General features: G+C 45.3%; 1 pseudogene across 1 annotated transcript; it reads right to left on the minus strand.

Annotated features, from left to right (window-relative positions):
- Window positions 1-3,523: 3,523 nt before the first annotated feature.
- On the minus strand, window positions 3,524-26,118 carry LOC311149264 (protein Hook homolog 1-like; annotated as a pseudogene). The gene is made up of 23 exons (XR_014615663.1): window positions 26,047-26,118; window positions 24,127-24,177; window positions 12,425-12,510; window positions 12,124-12,196; window positions 11,730-11,780; window positions 11,130-11,262; window positions 10,870-10,937; window positions 10,563-10,625; window positions 10,172-10,255; window positions 8,857-9,020; window positions 8,599-8,739; window positions 8,132-8,333; window positions 7,811-7,921; window positions 7,571-7,658; window positions 7,193-7,265; window positions 6,979-7,119; window positions 6,819-6,906; window positions 6,533-6,564; window positions 6,204-6,286; window positions 6,008-6,108; window positions 4,050-4,149; window positions 3,817-3,885; window positions 3,524-3,682 (listed from the first exon to the last, which is right to left on the minus strand). The product of XR_014615663.1 is annotated as a protein Hook homolog 1-like (transcript).
- Window positions 26,119-26,425: the final 307 nt, after the last annotated feature.

Below are 26,425 nucleotides of genomic sequence, written 5' to 3' on the forward strand. Positions count from 1 at the left end.
AATAACCTAAAACACAAGGCCAAATATAAACTGGAGTTGCATACCAAGACGACATTGAATGTTCCTGAGTGGCCGAGTTACAGTTTTGACTTAAATCTACTTGAAAATCTATTGCAAGAATGGTTGTCTAGCAATGATCAACAACCAACTTGACAGAGTTGAATAATTTTGAAAATAATAATGTGCAAATATTGTACAAGGTGTGCAAAGCTCTTAGAGACTTACCTAGAAAGACTCACCACTGTAATCGCTGCCAAAGGTGATTCTAACATGTATTGACTCAGGGGTGTGAATACTTATGTAAATGATATATTTCTGTATTCCATTTTCAATACATTTGCAAACATTTCTAAAAACATGTTTTCACTTTGTCATTATGGGGTATTGTGTGTAGATGAGTGTTTTTATTTTTTAAATCCATTTTGAATTCAGACTGTAACACAACAAAATGTGGAATGAGTCAAGGGGTATGAATACTTTCTGAAGGCATTGTAAAGGCCCAACAGTATTCTCTTAGAGCATGCAGTAAGTTCTAGTAAGATCAGAGTATAAAAAATAAATACCTGGATTTCTGATTTGATTGAATGATTAGTTATTGCAGCACCAGAGATGCTTGTGTCAGTATGGCATCACAGGATGTTGACATAGGTCTGCAGTATAGACTTCCTGCTTTTGTGTAAGAAACTAATAATGGACCGATCTGTTCTGCAATAACAACTTTTGGTTGCCAGCACCAAATACACCCATTTCTCCTGTGTTCCATTTTAACCCTGGTGATTGTGACAACACAGAGGAGGAAGATCACAGAGGTCAAACTCTCTGTAGTCCAATGGTTGATAAGATGATTGTAACATCCTTTAACTGCATAGTGTAGTTGATTCATCGTTTTGTTGTAAAGTATAAAAAAAAATTATAATATCAGTTATATTCAGCTGGTAATAGCATTAAAATAAGCCATTGAAGACCACGTTTTTCTTATAAGCTCCAATTGTGAATAATATAGTTTTTAGCGCATCCATAGAAAGAATAATTCACATACAGTTGAAGTCGGAAGTTTACATACACTTAGGTTGGAGTCATTAAAACTCGTTTTTCAACCACAAACTGACGTTTTGGCAAGTTGTTTAGGACATCTACTTTGTGCATGACACAAGTAATTTTTCCAACAATTGTTTACAGACAGATTATTTCACTTATAATTCACTGTATCACAATTCCAGTGGGTCAGAAATGTACATCCACTAAGTTGACTGTGCCTTTAAACAGCTTGGAAAATTCCAGAAAATGATGTCATGGCTTTAGAAGCTTCTGATAGGCTAATTGACATCATTTGAGTCAATTGGAGGTTTACCTGTGGATGTATTTCAAGGCCTACCTTCAAACTCAGTGCCTCTTTACTTGACATCATGGGAAAATCAAAAGAAATCAGCCAAGACCTCAGAAAAAGAATTGTAGACCTCCACAAGTCTGGTTCATCCTTGGGAGCAATTTCCAAATGCCTGAAGGTACCACGTTTATCTGTACAAACAATAGTACGCAAGTGTAAACACCATGGGACCACACAGCCGTCATACCGCTCAGGAAGGAAACGCGTTCTGTCTCCAAGAGATGAACGTACTTTGGTGCGAAAAGTGCAAAGCAATCACAGAACAACAGCAAAGGACCTTGTGAAGATGCTGGAGGAAACAGGTACAAAAGTATCTATATCCACAGTAAAACTAGTCCTATATCGACATAACCTGAAAGGCCGCTCAGCAAGGAAGAAGCCACTGCTCCAAAACCACCATAAAAAACCCAGACTACGGTTGGCAAATGCACATGGGGACAAAGATCATACTTTTTGGAGAAAGTCCTCTGGTCTGATGAAACAAAAATAGAACTGTTTGGCCATAATGACCATCGTTATGTTTGGAGGAAAAGGGGGAGACTGGTGCATCATGCTGTGGGGGTGCTTTGCTGCAGGAGGGACTGGTGCACTTCACAAAATAGATGGCATCATGAGGAAGGAAAATTATGTGGATATATTGAAGCAACATCTCAAGACATCAGTCAGGAAGTTAAAGCTTGGTCCCAAATGGGTCTTCCAAATGGACAATGACCCCAAGCATACTTCCAAAGTTGTGGCAAAATGGCTTAAGGACAACAAAGTCAAGGTATTGGAGTGGCCATCACAAAGCCCTGACCTCAATCCTATAGAAAATGTGTGGGCAGAATTAAAAAAGCGTGTGTACGCAAGGAGGCCTACAAACCTGATTCAGTTACACCAGCTCTGTCAGGAGGAATGGGCCAAAATTCACCCAACTTATTGTGGGAAGCTTGTGGAAGGCTACCCGAAACGTTTGACCCAAGTTAAACAATTTAAAGGCAACGCTACCAAATACTTATTGAGTGTATGTAAACTTCTGACCTACTGGGAATGTGATGAAAGAAATAAAAGCTGAAATAAATAATTCTCTCTACAATTATTCTGACATTTCACATTCTTAAAATAAAGTGGTGATCGTAACTGACCTAAGACAGGGAATGTTTACTAGGATTAAATGTCAGGAATTGTGAAAAACTGAATTTAAATATATTTGGCTAAGGTGTATGTAAACTTCCAACTTCAGCTGTATCTCTGACTTAATACACACTGAGTGTACAAAACTCTTTCTATGACAGACTGACCAGATGAATCCAGGTGAAAGCTATGATCCCTTATTGATGTCACTTGATAAATCCACTTCAATCAGTGTAGATGAAGGGGAGGAGACAGGTTAAAGAAGGGTTTTTAAGCCTTGAGACATGGATTGTATGTGTGCCATTCAGAGGGTGAATGGGCAAGACAAAATATTTAAGTGCCTTTGAACAGGGTATGGTAGTGCCAGGCGCACCGGTTTGTGTCAGGAACTGCAACGCTGCAGGGTTTTTCCATGCTCAACAGTTTTCCGTGTGTAATTGTCCACCACCCAAAGGACATCCAACCAACTTGACACAACTGTGGGAAGCATTGGAGTCAATATTAGGAAAGTGTTCTTAATGTATTGTACACTCAGTGAACATGTCAGGATATGTCGAGATTAAGAATCACTGCTAGTCAGAGCCTGCTAATAGCTAGGCTAACACAGTTATATTGTAGGGCTCAGTCAGTGTTATGTGCTAGGCTAATAAAGCATGTTGGTAGGGTTGCCAACTCCGACCAAACTCATTCCAGGAGATTATAAACATCCTAAACTGTAGTGGGGCGTATAACTGTGTTAGTGCTCATGTTCAAGTCAGTCAGCGCATGCTTGTCCCCTCTCCAGGGGATGAGAACTAGTGTGCTTAAGGTCACTTGAGTGTGCACTTCTGGACAGGAGCTAGAGAGGAGCCATTTGTTTGTTTATGTCAGATGTAGGAGATCCCTGTCCTAGAGGGCTGCAGTGTAAGCAGGCCTTTGTTCCAGCCCAGCACTAACACACCTGATTGAACTAATCATGGTTCAACTTTAATAGCAGAAGCCTGTACACACGGTGGCCCACCTCAGTAGTCACCTGTCCCAGGTCTACTTAGTGGTGGTGGCAGGCATGCTGACAGAGAGGGTCCTGCGAGTGGCGTTGGTGACCTGGTGCTGCTGGGTCAGGAAGGACTGGGCAGGGGGCACCATGGAGGTGGAGCGACCCCCCAGACGGGCCTTGATCGCCAGCTTCTGGAAGCTCAGACTCTGGAGGGGGCGGAATACAGACAGCAGGAATGTTTATTTGAGTTGGAACAAAAGCTCTGCATAAGTAACATTTGTAAACTGTACATTCCTGTAATTTATTTTCAAAGGAAATACGAGGTCTAAAATGTTCTAACCTTGTTGTACCATGCTGTAACAATCAGCTTCTCTTCATACACCTTCAGCTTTGCCTGCTCACACTCCCTCTACAGAGAGAGACACAGAGAGAGCGAGAGAAACTATCAATACCAGAGGTCGAGAGTGCATTGTGAGATGAGTACTATGGATCCCTATGTGAATGAGTGTCTCCTGGCTGATGGTTATGGTTAGAGGCCAAAGGTCAGGGCCATGGGTTAAAGGTAATTGTTAACTCCAGGCTGAGGATCCTCGTCTCTGTCCGTCAGCTGGTTCTTTAGAGCCTGGATCTCTGCTGTGGCTAGGTTCAGCTTGGGGTCCAATGCACGGATCACCTACAGTACCGAGACAGAGAGAGAGGGCTTCATCAGAAATCACTTTTTCAAATCAAATCCAATCAAATTTTATTTGCCACATGCGCCGAATACAACAGGTGAAGACATTACCGTGAAATGCTTAATTACAGCCCTTAACCAACAATGCATTTATTTTTTTATAAAAAAGTAAAATAAAACAACAACAACAAAAAAGTGTTGAGAAAAAAAGAGCAGAAGTTAAATAGAATAACAGTAGGGAGGCTATATACAGGGGGGTACCGGTGCAGAGTCAATGTGCGGGGGCACCGGCTAGTTGAGGTAATATGTACATGTGGGTAGAGTTAAAGTGACTATGCATAAATAATTAACAGAGTAGCAGCAGCGTAAAAAGATGGGGTGGGGATCCGGGTAGCCATGATTAGCTGTTCAGGAGTCTTATGGCTTGGGGGTAGAAGCTGTTGAGAAGCCTTTTGGACCTAGACTTGTCGCTCCGGTACCGCTTGCCGTGCGGTAGCAGAGCGAACAGTCTATGACTAGGGTGGCTGGAGTCTTTCACAATTTTGAGGGCCTTCCTCTGACACCGCCTGGTATAGAGGTCCTGGATGGCAGGAAACTTGGCCCCAGTGATATACTGGGCCGTACGCACTACCCTCTGTAGTGCCTTGCGGTCAGAGGCCGAGCAATTGCCATACCAGGCGGTGATGCAACCAGTCAGGATGCTCTCGATGGTGCAGCTGTAGAACTTTTTGAGGATCTGAGGACCCATGCCAAATCTTTTCAGTCTCCTGAGGGGGAATAGGCTTTGTCGTGCCCTCTTCACGACTGTCTTGGTGTGTTTGGACCATGATAGTTCGTTGGTGATGTGGACACCAAGGAACCTGAAGCTCTCAACCTGTTCCACTACAGAGAATGGGGGCGTGCTCAGTCCTCTTTTTTTTTCCTGTAGTCCACAATCATCTCCTTTGTCTTGGTCACGTTGAGAGAGAGGTTGTTATCCTGGCACCACACGGCCAGGTCTCTGACCTCCTCCCTATAGGCTGTCTCATCGTTGTCGGTGATCAGGCCTACCACTGTTGTATCGTCGGCAAACTTAACGATGGTGTTGGAGTCGTGCCTGGCCATGCAGTCATGGGTGAACAGGGAGTACAGGAGGGGACTGAGCACGCACCCCTGAGGGGCCCCTGTGTTGAGGATTAGCGTGGCAGATGTGTTGTTACCTACCCTTACCACCTGGGGGCGGCCCGTCAGGAAGTCCAGGATCCAGATGCAGAGGGAGGTGTTTAGTCCCAGGATCCTTAGCTTAGTGATGAGCTTTGAGGGCACTATGGTGTTGAACGCTGAGCTGTAGTCAATGAATAGCATTCTCACGTAGGTGTTCCTCTTGTCAAGGTGGGAAAGGGCAGTGTGGAGTGCAATAGAGATTGCATCATCTGTAGATCTGTTGGGGCGGTTCAAAGCACTTCATGGCTACAGACGTCAGTGCTACGGGTCGGTAGTCATTTAGGCAGGTTATCTTAGTGTCCTTGGGCACGGGGACTATGGTGGTCTGCTTGAAACATGTTGGTATTACAGACTCAGTCAGGGACATGTTGAAAATGTCAGTGAAGACACTTGCCAGTTAGTCAGCACATGCTCAGAGTACACGTCCTGGTAATCCGTCTGGCCCTGCGGCCTTGTGAATGTTGACCTGCTTAAAATTCTTACTCACAATGGCTACGGAGAGCGTGATCACATAGTCATCCGGAACAGCTGGTACTCTTATGCATGCTTCAGTGTTGCTTGCCTCGAAGCGAGCATAGAAGTGGTTTAGCTCGTCTGGTAGGCTTGTGTCTAGTTGGATGTGAGAAGAATGAATGATTAAGGAATGATGACTCACATTGCGTGCTTTCTCCAGGTACATCTTGTATCTCTCCTCCATGGCTCTCATGTCATCATCCTTCTTCTTCAGAGCAGCCATCAGCTCATCCAGTCTCAGAGCTAAGGGACAGACAAACAACACTCACTGGGGTTACTCTGAGAACTATACCGCCAGTGTTGTGGTCGTGTTATGGTTCTGTTACAGTTGTACTCACAGGTCTGTGTGTTGTCTGGCTGCAAGTCCTCTAGGAGTTCTTTCTTCTTCATGATCTCATCCTGCGCCTCGTTCAGTTACACCCTAGGTAATAAAACACCTTACTTTACAAATGTATCTGACAGAAGGAACTATGGCTGCATTTATACATGCACCCCAATTCTGATCATTTTCCCACTAATTTTGACCAATCACATCAGATCTTTTCACACCAGATCTTTTTCAGATCTGATTGGTCAAAATATCAATTAGTGAACAAAAGATCAGAATTGGGATGCCTGTGTAAATGCAGCCATAAAGGTCTCACAAAGCAGTATGGACCATACTTACATATGAGCATCCAGTTTCCTCTTCAGGTGAGACTGCAAATAAAGAGCAGTTGTAACAGTAGCTGTAACACACAGCTACTGTTACCTCACAGCTGCTACTGTACATATGAGAGGCAGTATTATGCAGTATTTAGGGTTAATGTTTGATATAGCAGTATACTGTAAGGTTATATGTCTGGTTGCACTCATGTTGTCAGTCTTGTTCCCTGGCCATGTAGGGCTTTCCGTAGCTGTGTAGTATCATCATGGTTATGTGTATAGTGTGTATACTATAGTGCAGAACTCACGTCATCAGTCTTGGCTCCCTGGCCCTGTAGGGTTTTCTGTAGATCCTCTACCTGCTGCTGCAGCTCAGTGACCCTCTTCCTGCTTAACCTGGAAGTACATCAGACACACAGGAAGTACATCACAGTCAAACAGGGAGTAAAAAACACACACACAGCTTACCTGTTCTCAGTGTCCAGTTCGGAGCGGGTTCTGTGTGCCACCTCTAGCAGTATCTGTAGTTCAGAGATCTTCTCATTCTCTGATCCCTCCTGCTGCACACGCAATATCTTATTCTCATGCTGGAGCCGGATAAACTTCTCCCTGTACGGACAAGGACACACACAGTTAGCGCAGTCAGTGTCTCACACACAAAACACAATTATTAAATTATTACCTGTACTCTACAGGTAGGATCTCAGCAGCAAGGTTATCATGGCTTGGACTGCCAGCTGGCATCCCTGCCATCCCTGTGGACAAACAGAGAGGAGATCAGTAACCATGTGTATCTGTAAGCTTCAGAGAGACACAGGCCGTGTTCGAAACCGTGCTGAATCATGGGTATATTGTGACTGACTGATCTAAAAATAACACTGAGTAGTTATTTATGATGCATGGTGGTTTGTCTTGACTCGGCTGTAAAGTCGGCGGCAATGTCAAACACGCCAACACTGTTTATCAAAGGAAACCAAACCTCAACTACATTAAATCTGCTTTCCAATCATATGCAGCACCAGTCAGTCTACATTGTCAATGTGATGGTCCAATGAGCTACCTGCTTGTAGGAGCTGGTCCTGTTGAGCCTGGTTACATCGCAGCTCCTCATTGGTCTTCTTCAGAGAGTCTCGCTCGATGATGATCCTCTGATGACATCATCATCAGGAGATAGAGGAGGAGATAAGCCAATAGCATTAGACTATTGCCTAAAACATTCCTTAGTTCCTCCCCCTAATGTGTTTGCATGTCAGGGGGACCAGGTAGGTTGGAGTAGAAAGTGTTGGGATCCAGTCCATACCTCTTTCTCCTTCATCACGGCATCGTGTTTCTCTTCAAACTTCTTCTTTTCGTATGCCAGGTTGTCTGACCGCCGAGACTCCTCTGACAACTTCCGGTGCAGCTCCTGGACCTGGCAGGAAACAGGATGTAGATTAAGTAAGCCCCCTGATTGGCTGTTTGTCACTCCAAAATGATGTCTCCTCAGAGACGACTTGTTAGGTGAGGGCAAAAGCTTCACAGAGTTCCGGCATATTGCTTTCCCCAACCCAGTTCTGTCAGACCCATAGAGCAGAAGGGAGGGGACAACTTTAGGAATGATCTTGTCTAGTACATGTCTCACCTGTCTCTTGTATGTCTCTGGCTGTGTGCGGGCAGCGTTATCCTTACATAGCTCCTCCTCCAGATCGACAGTGTTGTGCATGTAGGTCATGTTCTTCTCCTCCAGCAGTTTGACTTGTCTCCTCAGATCTCCCAGGTCCTCCAGTTTACGCCTGTATGTCTCTACTGACGCCTCCAGCTTCACAGCACGGTCCGAACAGCTCCTAAACACACACACACACACACACACACACCACAAAATTGATAATTTATTGCATTTAATTGAATTTATAAAGATAAATAAATAAAGCAGGCAAATAGATTAAAGCAAGGACCTAAACAGCACATTCTTACTGGTCTACCCTTGCTTCAAACTGACCACTTCCTCTCTCCCACTCCCATTTATACATATTCCAGGACGTGATGCACGTCACAGAAGATCTGATGATTACAACTGCAATAAAGGACCTAGAACACCACCAAACACACCTGAGGATATCGAGTTCGTCTTTAAGTACTCGTGACTCCTCGGCCAGGCTGGTTAGTTCGTCGTTACGATGCTGAACCTCGATCAGCTGCTTCTCCAACTCCTCACAGTGGATACGGTAGTCATCCTTAGCTGCCTCTAGCCTACACACACACACACACACAGAGGGAGAGAGAGAGAAATCTGTAAGTGCTGTGTTGAATAACTCTAAGCGTCGTTCCAGTGCGATGTGTTTTCACTGACACATGACACACACACACCTGAAGTTCTCCTCCTGTAGTGTCTCTAGCTGTATCTGTAGCTGGCTGTGTTTCCGTCCAGAGGGCGTGCTCGGGTCATCAAACGAGTCCAGCTGATTGGCTCGGCCCGTCAGCGCGTCGTTCTCAGCCAATAGGCTGTTCCGCTCCTCCTGAAGGACCGTCACCTGACCAGGGTCAAAGGTCTGCTGTGTCTCAATCCCAAAATATGAATTAGTTGCGCGAACATAACTATCAAACCACCATTTTTTACAAGTTCATCCAATACGGCAGAACCACATAAATGGTCACAGATGCCTGAAGAATGGGGAGAAAGGTAACTAGAAGAGTCTTTGAGAGATGATGTGATAAGTGTAAATTAATCTCCAGTGGGAAAGACCCGTTCTCACCAACTGTTCAACAAACAAAGCATCATTATTACACCCTGAAATTATAGTACAGTGCAGTGAAGCCACATAGCACCTTCAACAACATCAACATGTTAATGAATAGGTTGAAAGGCTGGTTAGTTTATCTCCCTTACACACACACGCTCCTCTGTTCATTAGTCATGCTTTATGTCAGGGACAATCCTTGGGAATATAAGCTTTATGTGTGTGTGTGTGCATAAAGAAAAACATAATTCAATTCAGCGTCTTCGCTCCACCTGTTCCCAAACACTACAAATTAACACACGCGTAGTTTAGGTTAGTGATACGTGTTAGCGACAGAGAGCAAGAGAGGGTATAGATGTTTTAATCCGCCTCTGCAATCAGCCGTTAGATGTTTTTAGTCCGCCTTGACGACAAGCAGCCATGTTGACTTACCTCTGTGTGTCCTTGAAGAGAGACACTGGTGATCTACTGTAACAACTCAATCTGGAGACACGAGAAGAGAGGCCCATACAACATGGACTTGACCTAATCAGTAACCAGCAGCAGAATTTTGTCCTGTACTATGTTTTCCCCAGCCAGGCAGAGCAGGGTATGGCAGAGAGAGCAGGTAGGGGGAGAGCAGAGAGGCCTAGCCTGTAAGACCACAGCCCTTCTGCTACACCAGCCACAGACAATTGCCTCTGGCATCACTGCACATAACACAGACCCAGTTTATACAGTACCAGGGTTGTGTGTGTGTGTGTCATTGATATTTGGCAGCCTCGGCTTACGGTATGTGGCCTTCAGATTGCAGGCTTGCCGTTATGGGCAGCCTAGCTGTGTGGAGGAGAAGGTGCTTTTGTTTCCTTAAGTGTCCTTGCATAAACAACCTTTGAAATGTATGAATCCTTAATGAGCTAATTTTATTTGTTGATTCAAATAAAGTATTTAAAATGTGTGTGTACCTGTACGTCGAGCTCCTGACAGCGCTGGGCTAGCACCTCCTTTTCTGCCATCAGATCTGCCAGGTCCTCGAGAGCCTTCTTCAACTAGATACACACACACACTTAACAATACAGCTAGCTTCTATACAGCCTACTTCAGCAGGTCCAAGGAGAGACGAGCAATATCACAGTACTAACTAAAGAGTCTAAGACAAGCAGTCAACTATAGAGAGACACACAAACAATAACAACTATAATACAGACAATAGCATTCTATCAGATGCCTAGCACAGTGGATCTCCTCTCACCTCTTGTTCCAGGTCCTCCAGTGTCAACTATAGACAGACATGCACAGTCAGCAACAATAATATAGACTATTAGAGGCCAAACACAGTGGATCTCCTCCTCTCACCTGTGATTCTACATCCCCCGGTGGCTCTGCTCCAAACTGGGCCATGTTCTCTTTACTCATCAGCTAACAGAGAGAGAGCGACATGGTACAGGTTTGTTTAGAGACAACTTCAATCCTACTCATTCACACACCACAGGTGGTCTAAAATGACTTTCTAAACCGAAAGAGATGTCATGGCATGTACTTTACATCACAGTATTGGTAACTGGCTTTTTTAACACAAATGGGCAATTCTAATATCCTACCGTACATGACAAACTATTTGAAATCAATCAGAGAGAATGGCCCTGGTCATTCCAAGCCTTACCTCCTGAATGGCTGTCATCACCACATGCTGTACGAACTCCTCTAGTGTCATGATGATCTGGATGTACTCTGGACAGACAGAGAGAGACAGAGAGAGACAGAGAGAGATATTCTGTTTTGGGTGCCAGTCTGTTTCAGATTTAGCAGACTCCTTTGTCACTTTCTTGACAAAGCAACAATATAGTGTTGTTAAACTATTTTAGTTCAGCCTCTGTGACTGCACCGTATGTGTGTGTGTGTGTGTGTGTGCAAGCGTAATACCTTGTTTGCGTTCACATTTCACAGCACAGCCCAGTGTGAGCTGCAGCAGTCGTCCCAGTTCTACAGGGTCTGAGTGTTCTGCCACCTTCACCAGGTCTGGCAGGGGAAACTCCTGTATCTGCTGGCTCAGGACCTAGTAACATAGACAGAGAATAGAACAGTTATAACTAGACATTAAACAGTAACCTGGACCAGGTCTGGGAGGGAGAAGTCTGAGATCTGCTGGCTCAGGACCTGGTGACATAGAGAGAGAATAGAACCAGACATAAAGGTCCTGAGTGGCGCAGTGGTCTAAGGCGCCGCATCGCAGTGCTAACTGTGCCACTCTGTCGCAGCCGGCCGCGACCGGGAGACTCATGGGCGGCGCACAATTGGCCCAGCGTCGTCCAGGGTAGGGGAGGGAATGGCCGGCAGGGATGTAGCTCAGTTGATAGAGCATGGCGTTTGCAACGCCAGGGTTGTGGGTTCGATTCCCACGGGGGGCCAGTATAAAAAATATATATATGTATTCACTAACTGTAAGTCGCTCTGGATAAGAGCGTCTGCTAAATGACTAAAATGTAATGTAATAAAGGGTTATAAGTCAGCGCTTCTACTGACCTCATTGTAGTAATCCACCATCATCTGAAGGATCTTCTTCAGGTTATTCATCTGGAGAAAGAAGTTACACACTCATCACTCTACATAAACAAAGTGTACACCTCAAAGAAACTCCTCACAGTGAGTTATGGAAACATTTAGAGTGAGTCTTCTCTGATCTGGGGAGGATATATCTGACAGGCTAATGGCTGGCTAAAATACTAACAGGGCCAGCAGAGAGCAATCACTCTGGCTTTTAGGTCAGTAGGGGAGGAAAACAAGGAGGGGGGGAGGAAAACAAGGAGGGAGGGAGGGAGGGGGGAAGGAGGGAGGGAGGGAGGGAGGAAGGAAGGAAGGATAGCAAGGGAATTAGGGATGGAAGTACAGAGAGAAAGAGGGATGTGCAGTTCAGCACCTTGAGTCTCCAGTTATCTCCAACATCTTCTTTAATGCGACCAAGCCAACTCTCACTGAACCACGCTGGATCTCTGCTTGGCACAACACACACACATGCATAAGCATTGGACAAAAAATGTCTACTGAACAACCATATTCAAATCAGAAAATATCCAACCCCAAAATCTGACTGGGGTTAGACCCGACTCCAGTGTGTTAAATGTTCAGCCAGGGTAAGACCATCAGTATAAATGAATAATGTCTCTGCAGCCTGGACATACACTGTGATGTGTGTATGTATGTGTGTGTTTGTGCCTCACATCTGATGCAGGGCCTGAGAAATGGCAGCTCCAGTGGTCAGCTCCTCTACAGTCATACATGGTGCTGCAGTGTTGAAGGTCTGGAGCTGAGGGTGATACAAACAGGGAGAATAACACAGGTTAGAGTAGAGACCGAGGAGAAGGGGAGACGCTGGGACAGGAATGAGAAAGGGGGAGGCAGTTGGAGGCACTGATATCTATCTCCTCTTGCATGCATCGTATAGCATCAAGTTGCAAAGCCTGTCGTGAACCATCATACACATGTAATGGGTGTGCAGATAGAAAAGAGAGAAAGCTTGTGTGTAAGAGAGATAGCCCCAGAGAGAGATGCTACTCAGCTCTGCTCTGGTGGACTTGTGAATAATTCACCCTCCATGACTGTCTCTCCATGGTGTCAGATGACCACTAGCCTCAGCTCCCAGGCTTCGCTCACAAGGTGAAAGCCTGTGACAAGGGTTGAGACCTCACTACCAGCCTGTCACCATGACCTTTACAGGCAATACAAAATAGACACTACCTACCTAGTCCTGTGCTCTCAAATGCTTTACCTGTGGAGAGAAACATTCACTGGTAGACTGTAGTGCTCCCCTCCACACAATGTGGTTATTAATTCACTGAGAGAGTGTCCTGTACTGGCTACACAATGTTCAGGTTCATGTTACTGTACATCTTAAGTCTGTAGTGGCTTCATTTTGTCTCCTCTTCATTTACACTTGTTTCAGTCACTGAAGAGGTGAAAACAATGGTGGATGGATGCACACCAGGAATGAGCTTTCCCCTGACCAGATCTCTCACATCGTTGCAGATAAGAGGGAGGATAGCTCTTCAAGTCAAATTGACATGATCTCAAATGTTACTCAATTATTGCAAGCCACATAAGGAAGGTTGCATAAAAAAAACTACAGGTGTGACAATGCACACAATGAGGCTAAACGCAAATGAAAGGCAAACTATTACCAAGTTGCCAGTGGCCTATAATATTTGATTGCATAACAAAAGATTGAAGGAGTGACATTCCACAAATATCTAGCAGTTAATGAGATTAGCTCCCTAAATAGGATGAGGATCAACTGAATAAGGATATTGTTGTCTTTGCTTACAAAGACAAAACTGAAAACAACGGCACGCTCAATTTGAGTATTGTATAGATTGAGATAAAATAGCCTATCTGCAATGATTATCTGCGCATATAGTGCATTCGGAAAGTATTCAGACCCCTTAACTTTTTACACATTCAAGCCATGAGGTCGAAGGAATTGTCCGTAGAGCTCTGAGACAGGATTGTGTCGAGGCACCGATCTGGGGAAGGGTACCAAAACAAATCACAGTGGCCTCCATCATTCTTAAATGGAAGAAGTTTGGAACCACCAAGACTCTTCCTAGAGCTGGCCGCCCGGCCAAACTAAGCAATCGGTGAAGGGCCTTGGTCAGGGAGTTGACCAAGAACCCGATGGTCACTCTGACAGAGCTCCAGAGTTCCTCTGGGGAGATGGGAGAACCTTCCAGAAGGACAACCATCTCTGCAGCACTCCACTAATCAGGCCTTTATGGTAGAGTGGCTAGATGGAAGCCACTCCTCAGTTAAAGGCACATGACAGCCCGCTTGGAGTTTGCCTAAAGGCACCTAAAGGACTCTCAGACCATGAAAAACAAGATACTCTGGTCTGATGAAACCAAGATTGAACTCTTTGGCCTGAATACAAAGCGTCACGTCTGGAGAAAACAAGGCACCGCTCATCACCTGGCCAATACCATCCCTACGGTGAAGCATGGTGGTGGCAGCATCATGCTGTGGGGATGTTTTTCAGCGGCATGGACTGGGAGACTAGTCAGGATTGAGGGAAAGATTAACGGAGTACAGTACAGAGAGATGAAAACCTTGATGAAAACCTGCTCCAGAGCGCTCAGGACCTCAGACTGGGGCGAAGGTTAACCTTCCAACAGGACAACAACCCTAAGCACACAACCAAGACAACACAGGAGAGGCTTCGGCACAAGCCAGAGCCCGGACTTGAACCCAATTGAACATCTCTGGAGAGACCTGAAAATAGCTGTGCATCCAACCTGACAGAGTTTGAGAGGATCTGCAGAGAAGAATTGGAGAAACTCCCCAAATACAGGTGTGCCAAGCTTGTAGCGTCATACCCAAGAAGACTCAAGGCTGTAATCGTTGCCAAAGGTGCATCAACAAAGTACTGAGTAAAGGGTCTGAATTACTTACAGTGGGGAGAACAAGTATTTGATACACTGCCGATTTTGCAGGTTTTCCTGCTTACAAAGCATGTAGAGGTCTGTAATTTCTATCATAGGTACACTTCAACTGTGAGAGACGGAATCTAAAACAAAAATCCAGAAAATCACATTGTATGATTTTTAAGTAATTAATTTGCATTTTATTGCATGACATAAGTATTTGATATATCAGAAATGCAGAACTTAATATTTGGTACAGAAACCTTTGTTTGCAATTACAGAGATCATACGTTTCCTGTAGGTTTTGACCAGGTTTGCACACACTGCAGCAGGGATTTTGGCCCACTCCTCCATACAGACCTTCTCCAGATCCTTTCTATTGGGTTCAGGTCTGGAGACTGGCTAGGCCACTCCAGGACCTTGAGATGCTTCTTACGGAGCCACTCCTTAGTTGCCCTGGCTGTGTGTTTCGGGTTGTTGTCATGCTGGAAGACCCAGCCACGACCCATCTTCAATGCTCTTACTAAGGGAAGGACGTTGTTGGCCAAGATCTCGCGATACATGGCCCCATCCATCCTCCCCTCAATACGGTGCAGTCGTCCCCTTTGCAGAAAAGCATCCCCAAAGAAAGATGTTTCCACCTCCATGCTTCACGGTTGGGATGGTGTTCTTGGGGTTGTACTCATCCTTCTTCTTCCTCCAAACACGGCGAGTGGAGTTTAGACCAAAAAGCTCTATTTTTGTCTCATCAGACCACATGACCTTCTCCCATTCCTCCTCTGGATCATCCAGATGGTCATTGGCAAATTTCAGACGGGCCTGGACATCGCTGGCTTGAGCAGGGGGACCTTGCGTGCGCTGCAGGATTTTAATCCATGACGGCGTAGTGTGTTACTAATGGTTTTCTTTGAGACTGTGGTCCCAGCTCTCTTCAGGTCATTGACCAGGTCCTGCCGTGTAGTTCTGGGCTGATCCCTCACCTTCCTCATGATCATTGATGCCCCACGAGGTGAGATCTTGCATGGAGCCCCAGATCGAGGGTGATTGACCGTCATCTTGAACTTCTTCCATTTTCTAATAATTGCGCCAACAGTTGTTGCCTTCTCACCAAGCTGCTTGCCTATTGTCCTGTAGCCCATCCCAGCCTTGTGCAGGTCTACAATTTTATCCCTGATGTCCTTACACAGCGCTCTGGTCTTGGCCATTGTGGAGAGGTTGGAGTCTGTTTGATTGAGTGTGTGGACAGGTGTCTTTTATACAGGTAACGAGTTCAAACAGGTGCAGTTAATACAGGTAATGAGTGGAGAACAGGAGGGCTTCTTAAAGAAAAACTAACAGGTCTGTGAGAGCCGGAATTCTTACTGGTTGGTAGGTGATCAAATACTTATGTCATGCAATAAAATGCAAATTAATTACTTAAAAATCATACAATGTGATTTTCTGGATTTTTGTTTTAGATTCCGTCTCTCGCAGTTGAAGTGTACCTATGATAAAAATGACAGACCTCTACATGCTTTGTAAGTAGGAAAACCTGCAAAATCGGCAGTGTATCAAATACTTGTTCTCCCCACTGTATGTAAATGTGATATTTCCGTTTTTTGTTTTGAATAAATGTGCAAAAATGTCTAAAAACCTGTTTTTGCTTTGTCATTATGGGGTATTATGTGTAGATTGATGAGGGAAAAAAACTATTTAATCAATTTTAGAATAAGGCTGTAACGTAACAAAATGTGGAAAAAGTGAACGGGTCTGAATACTTTTCGAATGCACTGTAGGCCTACTCTATCAGGGTTGCGTAGGTTACTTTCTAAATGTAATCCGTTACCGTTACTATTTACCTGTCAAATTGTAATCAGTAATGTAACTTTTGGATTACCCAAACTCAGCAACATAAACTGGTTACTTTCAGTTACTTTTGGATTACTTTCCCCTTAAGAGGCATTAGAAGAAGACAAAAAGGATCCATCAAGCGAATCGTGTGTGTCATCATAGTGGTCTCTGACTTGTGGTCAGACTCGCTCCGTTGGAACAAACTTAAAAACTTGCTCCTTTTTTTATGCAGAATTGAATTTCATTGAGAAAACAGTAGTGCTGAGTGATTAACCTACATTTTGGGAGGGTTTGGTTATTAAGATGTGTGTAGTGGAGGGTATACGCAGCAGGTATATGCCGTATACCCTCTCAGTAGCATGGGTAAAATCACTGGTGAAGCCAAGCTGATTCTGATGGTTGGATCCTAATCGCCATTATAATCATTGGCCAGTACAGAGAATTAAGTAAAACCATAAGTTCAAATCCCTATCTCTATCCATGGCTAATTTAGGAAAGGGCCAATTTTAGCTAGCTAGCTAGCTAGCCACCAGAGGACAACAACACAACGAGATGCAACAATTCAAGTTGTTCTGTCAATGATGTATGCTCTCAATCGCATTTGACAGGAGTGACAACAAAATTCAAGTTTGCTTCCCTTGACACTTTTTTTTTTGGTGCGCCAGGACCATTCACAGTTGAGTTGATTGGCACATTTGTTATACTTTTTTTGTCAAGGGAGGCCAGATGCTCGCCGGTTTCCCTTGCCTTCAATGCTACGTGCAGCAACAATGTAATCCTTGTTTGGACCAGACAGCATCAGATAGATGGCCTACACGTAGAGAGACAGGGGGGCGCTGTTTCGCTCGCTTGGATGCTTTCTCCTGTGAGATATATTCAGCCTCCTGCGAATTGAAAGAAAATTATGAAACACAGAGAGACGAAATATAAAATATTTAACGTTTTTTATTTGTCCATTTTTTGTGGAAGCCTGGCTTCCCTTGGCATCCATGAATACACGCCACTGTACCTACTTATTTTTCAGTGGGCATTGCTGTCACGCCCTGACTCTGGGGACTCGTATTTGTTGAGTCAGGGTGTGTATTTTCTGTGTGGTATGTTCTATGTTGCATTTTCTATGTTTAGATCTAGATCGTGTAGATCTATGTTGGCCGGTGTGGTTCCCAATCAGAGGCAGCTGTAGCTCGTTGTCTCTGATTGGGGACCATACTTAGGCAGCCTATTGGCACTAGTGGGTTGTGGGATCTTGTTCCGTGTGAGGTATGTTGTTTGTCTACCTTGGACTTCACGTTTCGTTTCATTTGTTGTTTTGTCGTGTTGTTTATTCAGTATAAATAAACATGTATGCATATCACGCTGTGCCTTGGTCCGTCCCGTCTGTAAACGAGCGTGACAGAAGATCCCACCAAACGAGGACCAAGCAGCGTGTTCAGGAGCAAACGCCGGGAATTCAACAGGAGGTTACATTAGTAGATGTCCTCCTCGGTTGGGGGAGAATTACGGAGGAGGAGGCCGTCCGTTACCGGAAGGCGATGAAGGAGGATGCCCAGGTAGGAAAGGAGAAACGGCACCAACAGTGCCGACGACGGAGACCCGAGAGGCAACCCCATGAACATTTTTTGGGGGGGCACACGGTGTGGACGACGAGGCAGCAGGAGGCCGTTAAAGGGCGGATCTGCAGGTTAGGAGAGGAGGCCACCATGTTACGGGGGCTATTGGTTCAGAGGGAGCAGGAGTTATTCGGTCAGAGGGAGGCGCTACAGGAGGCTATAAGGGAGAAGGAAAGTGTAGAGGCACGGCGAGAGGAGCTGGTTAGGCAGCAGAAGGAGCGGGGGTTAATAAAGGAACCCAGTCCCGCTCCTCGCACCAAGCAAGTGGTGCGTGTCGCCAGTCCGGTCCGGCCCGTTCCTGCTTCCCGCACTAAGCCAGTGGTGCGTGTTCCCAGTACGGCCCGACCCGTTCCTGTCCCTCACACCAAGCCAGTGGTGCGCGTCGCCAGCCCGGTCCGGCCTGTCCCTCGCACCAAGCCAGTGGTGCGTGTCGCCAGGCCGGCCCGGCCTGTTCCTGTCCCTCGCACCAAGCCAGTGGTGCGCGTCGCCAGCCCGGCCCGGCCTGTTCCTGCTCCCCGCACCAGGCCAGTGGTGCGCGTAGCCAGGCCGGTACGGCCCGTCCCTGCTCCCTGCACCAAGCCAGTGGTGCGCGTCGCCAGCCCGTTCCTGCTCCCCGCACCAAGCCAGTGGTGCGTGTGTCCAGTCCGGCACGGCCCGTGCCTGTTTTACCGGTGCCTGGTCCGGCAACGGTCAGCTGCTCCACTCCGGAGCCAGAGCAGTCTGCTCCACCGGTGCCCAGTTCAGCTCCGGTCAGCTGCTCCACTCCGGAGCCAGAGCAATCCGCTTCACCGGGGTCCAGCTCCGGTCAGCGGCTCCACTCCAGAGCCAGAGCAGTCCGCTCCACCGGTGCCTAGTCCAGCTCCGGTCAGCTGCTCCACTCCGGAGCCAGAGCAGTCCGCTCCACCGGTGCCTGATCCAGCTCCGGTCAGCTGCTCCACTCCGGAGCCAGACCAGTCCGCTCCACCGGTGCCCGGTCCAGCTCCGGTCAGCGGCTCCAGTCCAGACCCAGACGTCAGCCCCTCTCCAGGTTCGGGGTCTCCCACACCAGGGTCCAGACAGGGCTTGGTACTTCGTGGGAGGAAGGAGAGGGGAAGCAGCGCGCCGAGGTCCAGACTAGACCAGGGGCGCAACAGGGAGGCGGAGAGTAAGTGGTCGTCACGCCCTGAGCCGGATCGCCCACCCGGCCCCAACCCTGTTATGTTTATGCTATGCGGTCGGAGTCCGCACCTTTGGGGGGGGGGGTACTGTCACGCCCTGACTCTGGGGACTCGTATTTGTTGAGTCAGGGTGTGTATTTTCTGTGTGGTATGTTCTATGTTGCATTTTCTATGTTTAGATCTAGATCGTGTAGATCTATGTTGGCCGGTGTGGTTCCCAATCAGAGGCAGCTGTAGCTCGTTGTCTCTGATTGGGGACCATACTTAGGCAGCCTATTGGCACTAGTGGGTTGTGGGATCTTGTTCCGTGTGAGGTATGTTGTTTGTCTACCTTGGACTTCACGTTTCGTTTGTTGTGGTGTTTATTCAGTATAAATAAACATGTATGCATATCACGCTGCGCCTTGGTCCGTCCCGTCTGTAAACGAGCGTGACAATTGCGCATACTCACTTCTTAATCCCCACTGATACATATCAAAGAACACTGTATCAATTAATAGGGCTGATGGAATGTTTAGGTTAAAATGTTGATAAACTATTATTTCTTCACAGTTTATGCGCAGCAATGCACTCACATTTCTTTGGTGGATTTTGGCTATAGGCTACTTTGAAGCAAGGTAAGACATGCCTCATAATATGAAGTAAAACGTCCAGGTTTCAAACAATTAAGAAACAGAACAAATATAGAGATGCTAATGATAGGCCTAACCAGATGGAAAGGCTTTCCCAAAAACCTTCTCTATTACCGTAAATGTTAACTAGCTACAAGTTAGCCTACGCCTACCTGTCAGAATGATATCATGATTATTTGTTTCAATCCAGTGGCCATTTCTTTTTCAAACTCATGTGCTACAGAAACAACACTAATCAAACAATAGCTTTAGGTGCCTGCACACTTGAATTAAAGGGTAAGTACTCTCAAAAATCTAACTTTTTTGCATCTTTCCCAGACCTCAAAAGTTGTCTCCTGATGTGGTTTAATCATCGTTACGGACTTAGAGCATAAAATGTTGTTTTTCTGTTAACAAAGGTGTGACTTTGAGAATGAAAACCTGGAAAAAATTGGGGTGAAATCTGAAACCTGTGAATTTATGACTCAGTTTATCTGTTTCAATTGTAGGCCTACTATTAGCCTACTGCACAGTACAGCTTGGATTGGCCTGACTGTGAAAGACTAATATGGGATTCATAATTTTAGGTCATTCAGAGTGCGTCACTGTTTCTCATAGAATTTTTCACACAGGGCACCTTTCCTTCGCAGGGCAGACCATTTGGAAAAATTTTGACAAAATTTGAGTATACCCACTTCTCCAGGCACCGACGTCGGTTCAATTTATTTTTTGTATTTTATTTCACCTTTATTTAACCAGGTAAGCCAGTTGAGAACGAGTTCTAATTTACAACTGCGACCTGGCCAAGATAAAGCAAAGCAGTGCAGTAAAAACAACAACACAGAGTTACATATGGAATAACAAAACATACAGTCAATAACACAATAGAAAATCTATATACAGTGTGTGCAAATGTAGTAAGTTATGGAGGTAAGGCAATAAACAGGCCATAGTGCAAAATAATTACAATTATAATTTAGTATTAACACTGGAGTGATAGATGTGCAGAAGATGATGTGCAAATAGAGAAACTGGGGTGCAAATGAGCAAAAAAAATAACAATGTAAATAACAATATGGGGATGAGGTAGTTGGGTGGGCTAATTTCAGATGGGCTGTGTACAGGTGCAGTGATCGGTAAGCTGCTCTGACAACTGATGCTTAAAGATAGTGAGGGAGATAAGTGTTTCCAGCTTCAGAGATTTTTGCAGTTCGTTCCAGTCATTTGCAGCAGAGAACTGGAAGGAATGGCGGCCAAAGGAGGTGTTGGCTTTGGGGAAGACCAGTGAGATATACCTGCTGGAACGGATACTACGGGTGGGTGTTGCTATGGTGACCAATGAGCTAAGATAAGGCAGGGATTTGCCTAGAAGTGATTTATAGATGACCTGGATCCAGTGGGTTTGGCGACGACTATGTAGTGAGGGCCAGCCAACGAGAGCGTACAGGTCACAATGGTGGGTAGTATATGGGGCTTTGGTGACAAAACGGATGGCACTGTGATAGACTACATCCAATTTGCTGAGTAGAGTGTTGGAAGCTATTTTGTAAATGACATCGCCGAAGTCAAGGATCGGTAGGATAGTCCGTTTTACGAGGGCATGTTTGGCAGCATGAGTGAAGGAGGTTTTGTTGCGAAATAGGAAGCCGATTCTAGATTTAACTTTGGATTGGAGATGCTTAGTGTGAGTCTGGAAGGAGAATTTACGGTCTAACCAGACACCTAGGTATTTGTAGTTGTCCACATATTCTAAGTCAGACACGCCGAGAGTAGTGATTCTAGTCGGGCAGGCGGGTGTAAGCAGCGTTCGATTGAAGAGCATGCATTTAGTTTTACTAGCGTTTAAGAGCAGTTGGAGGCCACGGAAGGAGTGTTGTATGGCATTGAAGCTTGTTTGGAGGTTTGTTAACACCGTGTCCAATGAAGGGCCAGATGTATACACAATGGTGTCGCTGCGTAGAAGTGGATCTGAGAGTTGCCAGCAGAGCAAGAGCGACATCATTGATATACACAGAGAATAGAGTCGGCCCGAGAATTGAACCCTGTGGCACCCCCATAGAGACTGCCAGTGGTCCAGACAACAGGCCCTCCGATTTGACACATTGAACTCTATCTGAGAAGTAGTTGGTGAACCAGGCGAGGCAGTCATTTGAGAAACCAAGGCTATTTAGTCTGCCAATAAGAATGCGGTGATTGACAGAGTCAAAAGTCTTGGCCAGGTCAATGAAGACGGCTGCACAGTACTGTCTTTTATCGATCGTAGTTATTATATCGTTTAGGACCTTGAGCGTGGCTGAGGTACACCCATGACCAGCTCGGAAACCAGATTGCATAGCGGAGAAGGTACGGTGGGATTCAAAATGGTCGGTGATCTGTTTGTTAACTTTGCTTTCAAATACTTTCGAAAGGTAGGGGAGGATGGATATAGGTCTGTAACAGTTTAGATCTAGAGTGTCACCCCCTTTGAAGAGGGGGATGACAGCGGCAGCTTTCCAATCTCTGGGGATCTCAGATTATACGAAAGAGAGGTTGAACAGGCTGGTAATAGGGGTTGCGACAATTTCGGCGGCTAATTTTAGAAAGAAAGGGTCCAGATTGTCTAGCCCAGCTGATTTGTAGGGTCCAGATTTAGCAGCTCTTTCAGAACATCAGCTATCTGAATTTGGGTGAAGGAGAAGCGGGGGGGGCATGGGCATGTTGCAGCGGAGGGTGCAGAGCTGGTGGCCAGGGTAGGGGTAGCCAGGTGGAAAGCATGGCCAGCCCTAGCAAAATGCTTGTTGAAATGTTCGATTATCGTAGATTTATCGGTAGTGACAGTGTTTCCTAGCCTCAGTGCAGTGGGCAGCTGGGAGGAGGTGCTCTTATTCTCCATGGACTTTACAGTGTCCCAAAACCTTTTGGAGTTAGTGCTACAGGATGCAAATTTCTGTTTGAAAAAGTTAGCCTTTGCTTTCCTAACTGATTGTGTATATAGGTTCCTGACTTCCCTGAAACGTTGCATATCGCGGGGGCTGTTGAATGCTAATGCAGTACGCCACAGGATGTTTTTGTGCTGGTCAAGGGCAGTCAAGTCTGGGGTGAACCAGGGGCTATATCTGTTCTTAGTTCTGAATTTTTTGAATGGGGCATACTTATTTAAGATGGAGGAAAGCACTTTTAAAGAACAACCAGGCATTCTCTACTGATGGAATGAGGTCAATATCCAACCAGGATACCTGGGCCAGGTCAATTAGAAAGGCCTGTTCGCTTAAGTGTTTTAGGGAGCGTTTGACAGTGATGAGGGGTGGTCGTTTGACCGCGGACCCATTACGGACACAGGCAATGAGGCAGTGATCGCTAAGATCCTGGTTGAAGACAGCGGAGGTGTATTTAGAGGGTAAATTAGTCAGGATGATATCTATGAGGGTGCCCATGTTAATGGATTTAGGGTTGTACCTGGTAGGTTCCTTGATAATTTGTGTGAGATTGAGGGCATCTAGTTTAGATTGTAGGATGGCCAGGGTGTTAAGCATATCCCAGTTTAGGTCACCAAGCAATACGAACTCTGAGGATAGATGGGGGGCAATCAATTCACATATGGTGTTCAGGGCACAGCTGGGGGCTGAGGGGGATCTGTAGCAAGCGGCAACAGTGAGAGACTTATTTCTGGAAAGGTGGATTTTTAGAAGTAGAAGCTCAAACTGTTTGGGCACGGACCTGGATAGTATGATAGAGCTCTGCAGGTTATCTCTACAGTAGATTGCAACTCCGTCCCCTTTGGCAGTTCTATCTAGATGGAAAATGTTGTAGTTGGGAATGGACATTTCAGAATCTTTGGTGGCCTTCCTAAGCCAGGATTCAGACACTGCTAGAACATTAGGGTTGGCGGCGTGTGCTAACGCAGTGAATAACTCAAACTTAGGGAGGAGGCTTCTGATGTTAACATGCAAGAAACCAAGGCTTTTGCGGTTACAGAAGTCAACAAATGATAGCGCCTGGGGAGCAGGAGTGATACTGGGAGCTACAGGGTCTGGGTTAACCTCTACATCACCAGAGGAACAAAGGAGGAGTAGAATAAGGATACGGCTAAAGGCTTTAAGAACTGGTCTTCTAGTGCGTTGGGTACAGAGAAAAAAAGGGGCCGATTTCCGGGCGTTGTAAAATAGATTCAGGGCATTGGACAGCACGGATATTCTTGGAAAAAGTTGAATTTGGAAATAGACCTGCACCTCTTGAATTTTGAGTTATTTGACAAAAGTACGTGTCATAGAAACTGCAGAATATGCTCTTTCTGATACTATATAGAAATCCAAATGTTTTACCTGCTTGTGACTAAAGGAGGATTTGATAAAGTGATGCTCCTTTCCCTGCATCTGTCAATTATAAGATGAGCCCATCTCTTCATGTACAATTTGACAACTGATAAGCCTAATATTGTCACTCATCAGATTATTGTCAATTTAATCTTGTCTATAGGCTAACTCTTATTATGTGTGAAATTAGTTTTGGTGTAGTTTCAATGGGCCAGCTGTGCAGGCTGACTAGCATCGTTTGTTTTCCGCTCATCAACTTGGATAGCGTCAAGGATATGTTTTGCATTATTCTAAAGGCCTACTGCAACATGTAGTATGTTTACGTTTCCCTTACAGTAAATTTGATTAGTAATAGAGTTATAGTAAATAAAATAGTTCCATAACATATTCTTTATATAAAGTAAAATGTAAAAGAGAATGGTATCAACCCACATGGCGCGCGGTCAAATTATTTTCTGTAAATAGGCATAACAAACTCATCATTACACTATTGTCTTTCTAAATCAAATAAACCTATTCTCCCTCCTTATCATTCAGTTAGGCCTAATTTAAATGAAATTGTGAGTTAAGGTGCACAATTATCGCCCATTCATCCATTTGTCATTCATTCAGTGAGGAGAGAGAAGCATTAGCGCCTGGCTGGGTACCAAAGTCCTAAAGCACATTGTCTTGGCGGGTTAAATTGGGAATAGGTGTGATTTTTTTATTTTACCATATCGACAATGGTTTATCAATACGTGAACATTAGGTTACTGCACATTATTATAAATAGGAGAGAACAGGTGGGTTTCCAAATCGACACAAGTGGCCCATTTCCTGATTCCTTCAGTCCCGACACTGACCTAGCTCTCAACAACCATTCTCTCTGTTGGGTTTTCAGCTGTTACATTCGCCCACGGCTAGCTCCATGTGAACTACAATTCCGACGCTGTGTTTTAACGTTTAGAAACGTCAATAATTATCACTTGTAAAACGGTTTTCGAAACGTATGTCCCTTATCTTTCATATCAGCAATAAATAATTATTCAAATAAAAAAGATACACTTACTGTAGCAGATTTGCACAGATCCATAAGCAGTGTACCTCCAATTGAAAAAACAACACTTCCTCCCCAGTTAGCTAGATAGCTAATTAACACAGGTGGTTGCCTCTGTCTTCTGTCAACAAGTGCTGTAACATGGAGATATGGCCATGTGGGAACACTAACCATAACCCTATAAAAAGGTGTGTAGTAATTTAACCTTTCGTTTTTTGAAAATTAGAATAGCAGAATACACAAGGTGCAATTAGGAAATGTTGTTGTGCATCAGCAGTTTTTCCTCTTGTTATGTCAGTCAATGACAGTCACTCAATTTGCCCATGTCACCTAACATTTTTTAGATTGGTAAATTAGTCTAGCCAGCTGTGTAAACTTGTAGTAATCATGGTCAAATTACCGACTGATTTTGTTAAGTCACACTCAGCTATCATATTAAAAACTGCAAATATTTCTCTACATCCCATGGCATGAATTGCAGGAAATTAACTCTAAAACGTTTTTTTTCTTTCTCTGCTGTCAAGAGGGGGGCTGCTAAAATGTTTGGCTTGCAACATTTCACTTAGGGCCCCCAAAAGACTAGGACCTGCTCTGACTGCATGTGTGTGTATGGATGTGGGTAAGCAGACCAGTGAGCCACTGCAGCCCCTCATGATGACTTCAGATTTTTTGTGGCCCCCACCCCCATCAAAGTTGCAAGCGTCGTGGCCCATCAAAGTTGCAAGCGTCGTGGCTTTTAAACCCCTAAAGGTTAGCATCTATGAATTGGCAAACCATAACCTACCTGCCATAGGTAAACGATACCGTCATTGGTAAGACAGTAAACATTCATGCAATAAGACGCTTTTTAGAGTGCTCTCTGAAAGAACTGAGGACATCACTGACATACTCACCCATATAACCAGGCTCTCACACAACACCGGTTTGTCAGTCTCCATTTCTCCGCGTCGGGTTTGGCTAGACATGATTGTCCAGGGCACCTGTTAACAACAACGCGGTTCCCCTTCCCTCTGCATTTCACCTCACCTGCGGGGGTTGGATCTCTAGCGCTAACTGCGTAATGTGGGCATGTTTCCTGGTCACTACGCTGTAAAAGCCCCGTGAGTTTCTACGTGAATAGCCGCCGCTTCGCGTTTTGACGTTTTCCGTTGAGACGGATCGGGGATTAACCGCATAAAGAGCAAGAACGAGAATTGAAACAACAACCGCACTGAGCTGACTGTAACAGACAGACTGTGGGGATACGATGGAGCCAATCACAGAGCGGAATCA

This window comes from Coregonus lavaretus, assembly GCF_964263955.1.
Source record: "Coregonus lavaretus genome assembly, chromosome: 21".
In the NCBI taxonomy this organism is placed as follows: domain Eukaryota; kingdom Metazoa; phylum Chordata; class Actinopteri; order Salmoniformes; family Salmonidae; genus Coregonus; species Coregonus lavaretus.